Genomic DNA, 4,847 nt, shown 5'->3' with positions numbered 1-4,847 from the left:
TGCGGCGGAGGGAGGGGACGCGCTAGGCGGCTTTACGGGTTGCCATGGAGACGCCGGTGGGCTGCCAGGCCTGCAGCCGCAATGGCTGCCCCACGGCGCGGCCCCCGCCCGAGTCGGGCTGAAGTGATGCTGCCGGCGTTGGGCAGCTCTGCTCCCGGTGATTCAGTAAGTCCCACCCCAACCCCTAAATGGCGTTACCTGCCACGTGAAAACCCCCTGACTTGGAACCGGCCTTTTCTCGAGGTACCCAGCGACCCCTGCCCGGAGCAACTGCAGGCCAACGGGGCCCAAGGCAAGCGACTGGTTGGGGATCACAGATACCTCACAGAAACCAATTTCATAAAGCTTACAGATACTGCAAAGTCGTAGGGTGATAAATAACCTGCCGCACCTTTACGATTCTAACACTGCCATCAGCCCCAGAAAATGGCTGCTTAGCCCTTACTTTAGTTGAGGAGCATGGCATCTGTTGCTTGGGGACCACCTGCACTCCAAAGGAAGCACTTTGGAATGGTCACTGCTTCTGCTCTACTTCAGAAAATGGACTGTAATTTACTATTCAAACTTTATGCTAAGAATACTCAGTGAGTTGAAGTAAGGATAACTTAAAATTTGCCTTGTATTTTTTCTATGTTTATGGTCTTCTTTCAAAAATCAGTGTAGTAACAAGTAAAGTACTCCTGCCTGTAAGATGTTGTATGGTCTTTTTCCAAGCATTTCAGTACCATCAAGAAGGTCCTCACATTCATGAGAACATGAAGGCTCCCAAATCCTGAAGCTCCTGGTGGACCCAAATCACCCCTTAACCTGTATTGAGACAGCTCACAGACCAAATACAACCTTATACCCAGCCTGCTTGGGGTGCTGGTACACCCTCCTGGTATTGGCTAAAATACTCCCACTGCAGATGTCTGATTATTTAGAAACAGACGAAACCACAGGGCAGGTTAAGCTGCAAGTTCAATTATAGTTAGAGAACTGGGAGCTTCTAGTTGGACATTTATTTTATTTTTAAACATAATCAACAATGAAATATGAATAGCTTTAAATATGAATAGCAATTCTGCTGTTAAAGTTCAAAATCACATAGGTCCATGCCACACACACTCAATTTTTTGCATTCTCTCTCACTCATCTTGGAAGATGTATTTGTGATGTAGAAACTGTGACTTAGTCCTCTCAGCCTCCCTTGGCTTCTGCAATCCTGATTTCTCTCTGTCACTAGTGGGGGGGGGGGGGGGAAGGCTGTTGTTTGGACAAAGTTTAATCACTTCACTAACCACAGGTACCAAAGTATTTCTAAAGGGGTCACCAAATGGTATATCAACATCTATGATATAAGGAAAACCATTCAGTCCCCTGCAGTGACTTTAGATCAGTGGCTTCTTGTTGCTGACCCGCAGGAATCCACGCACTACTTTTAAGAAAACCATAATTGAATGTTATTAAAAACCGAACAGTTTTTATTAATAGAGCAACAGAGGCTCCACACATCTTTCTACAAGAGACAGTTAAGAGTCACTGACCTGGACAAATATGGGTTTTGGAAGTTAACTCCTTATGAGCTGCTGGGACTCTTTGTCCTCGTGACTGTCACATCAGCTATTGGTAACACCTGAGGTTTTGGAGAAGGCTCAAAGACACTGTGAAACACCCTAAAAACCTAGTCACATCCCAGATGAAGGTAGAAAGGCATTTCTAGAGGTCTGATAAGAGGTGTAATTCTGTTCACACATTAACCATAATTAGAAAAATAACTTGGTATTTGTGATAAGCATCATCACTGAAATGGTTAATGTTTACTTGAAGTTGCTGCCATTACATTTTACAGCTCTCACTTCTCCAAGATGAAAGGAAGTAATTGCATGTTCAGGTTAGTAAACCCAATTACCAGACCTCTGTTCGACTGTGCTTCGCACAGGGCATCTCAAGTGTTGGAATCCTACACTCCCTAACCCAGTATAATGTCACAAAGCAGCTGATGCTGAATTCCTATGCCCATGGGCCCATGGATGCTAGTAACAGAAAGAATTCTTGAATTTCTTACACACAGTTTTGCCTACTTGTTTCAAATAATCTACTGGCTCTTTCAGCCACTGCCTTCTCAAGTTTGTATGTCTTTTTGTGCATGTATTGGGAGGCTAAGACAGAGTTAATTTTCTCCCTAGCAGCCCTCATAGTGCTGTGCTTTGTATTGGTATCTAGAAAGATGTTGATAAGACACCAGCATTTGGCTACTGCTGAGCAGTGCTCCACAGCATCAAGGCTGTCTCTCCAATATCCCACTCACCAGCAGGCTGGGGGTGGACAAGATCTTGGGAGGGGACATAGCCAGGACAGCTGACCCCAACCGACCAAAGGGATATTCCATACCATATGATGTCTGGTCAGCAATAAAAGCTAAGGGAGGAAACATGTTTGTTACTACAGTTTGTCTTTCAGAGCAACTGCTACACAAACTAAAGCCCTGCTTTCTGGGAAGTGTCCAGACATCACCTGCTGATGGGAAGTTGAGAATAAATCTCTTGTTTTTCTTTGCTTCCACGTGCAAACTTTGCTTTTGCTTTATTAAACTGCATTTATCTTGACCCATAAGTTTTTTCCATCTTATTTTCTACTCCTCCCATCTTGCTGAGGAGGAGAGTGATAAAGTGGCTTGGTGGACAGCCGGTCCAGCCAAGGTCAACCCACCACAGCCCAGCATACACACAGGTTTGTATCAGTAAAATTAGTTGTCACTCAATATGCTTTGTAATAAATACTGGTAACTGTACAAGCCATACAGTGACAAATCTATAAATGTAGAGGTGTTTTGTATTAGAGTTGCATAGGGACATAGTCTAGGATAAAGCCTGCAGGAGTGCTACTAGCTCTGCTGTCCCCCTCGCACCACAACTCCCATTTACAGCATTTTGTTTCTCTTGGTTGCCTGTGTCAGGATTTTTATGGGAGTCTTGATCCTTTCCCAGAAGTCACACACATAATCACTCAGTGTATCTGTCTTCAAAGAACAATAAAAAAATGGGAGAACAATACCACAAAGAGCTGTTATAGAGAGCTGATGGGTGAATTGGGTTTAAAAAGTGGGATTTCTTTGGTCTTCAGAACTGTGTTGAAAGAAGTTTAAGCTTTTCCCTTGGAGGATTCCTGTGTACAAAATGACTGAAATAATAATAAAAATCTCCATGGCATAGTAAGAGGAAAAGGGAAAAAACATACCTCTCTGTGCTTGTGTTTGCTGAGGAAGTCTCTATCTGTTACACACCACTGATCCCTCCTGAGAATACTTGAAAATTATCTCTTGATATATAGGCTTCCAACATCTCTTCCATCTCTGCTCATGTCCTTACAGGAGACAGATGTGGTCTCTGAGGAATGTCCCTGTTAAAAGGGGATCCTTCATTTAGCACAGAACAGTTAAAAGCATTCTTGATCTACTGTCCTAATAAATTCCTTTCGTTGTCCTTTAATGTAAATAGTGTTTCTCAGTTATGGGTAGAGTATATGACATTATGGCTCTATATTCTTGGCAAGCAGAGAGTTGGCAGCACTAATTTACACAGGGAGTTGAGAATAATGGAATATTATTAGTGTTCTGGCATATATATGTAAATATAAGCAACTGTAAAGGAACTACTCTTGGAATTCTCTTGTACAAGTAGTAGTTACTGAGCTAAAATAATTACATGTGTTCTAAGTATCATCATTCTTTCCCATACAGAAAATTAGAAGTCTCAAGTCTTCACTGACAAGTCATTGCTCTCAGCTTGCTAATGACCAAATATGCATCACCATCCTTTTATTGGTTTTTTGGTTCAATATTGGTTTTAATTTTGGTTCCAGTTAAGTCACGATCAAAAGCAGTTCATCAACACTTACATCAGGTGGGACTTGTGAAGAAGTTCTATCTTCTTGAAAGTCAGTTTGTACAGAACTTGAGAGGATGGGATTTCTGAGCCTCATGTTTTAAATCCATTGACTTTTTTTGGTAAATGACTGTTTTCAGTCAGACATTGTTCTCACCTATACAGCGCCTGCATGGTGAATGTGTTTCTTCTTGTTTAGTTTGCAATGATACCTAAATGTGCTTAGCATTTTCTAGACCCTGTCCCTTCTCTGGAAAGTGCAGCTGGAGAAGGGTTGCTTTAACAGATTTGTTTTGTAAATCATTCGACTTTTGCAGCTCATTTAAAGATTGCTTTTTGCACAGCCACAGGTATTTCCAAACCAGTCTGCACTGCCTAAGGCTGCTCCCAACCTACACTGCTTTACTTTGTGCTACAAGAAAATTAACCCTACTCTGCAACTGGCTCCCTCTTTTACACAGCTATACTGGACCTGTAGTAAAGCAAACACTATCTTCCCCAAACACTCTCTTCGCAATTAAACATTTTATTTCCAGTCTGAGAAATTGTTTGGTTTTTTTTAACTTTGGAAAACAAAACATTTTACACTTCAAAAGGGCAGGCTACCAAGTGCAGCAGCCTGCCTGGCGCCAGGCATCTCCCAGTCTCACTGCAGCAGGGCTCAGCCATCTCACATCAGAGCCTTCACACCTGCCGCTGCGGCACCGATTGCTTCTTCTATCGCTCCCAAGTGGTTTTGACACCATTCCAGTTTCCTGCCGTCTGTCCTGCCCTCCCTCCCCTATACTGAGTAAGTCATGAACTGGCTCAGCCCGCCCCAGATTGCAGACACCTGCTACAGCAGTGAAACTGTGTTGAGGCTTTTTTTCTGTGTGGTGTATGTGTATAACCAGAAAAACTGTGCAGCACCCTATACCCACTCAGCACGGGATCTGTCACACAGGAGACCTGCTCCACTTGACCTGTAGGGACCTTTTCCCC

This window comes from Lathamus discolor, chromosome 8, assembly GCF_037157495.1.
Source record: "Lathamus discolor isolate bLatDis1 chromosome 8, bLatDis1.hap1, whole genome shotgun sequence".
Lineage (NCBI taxonomy): Eukaryota > Metazoa > Chordata > Aves > Psittaciformes > Psittacidae > Lathamus > Lathamus discolor.
This window is presented reverse-complemented; position numbering follows the sequence as displayed.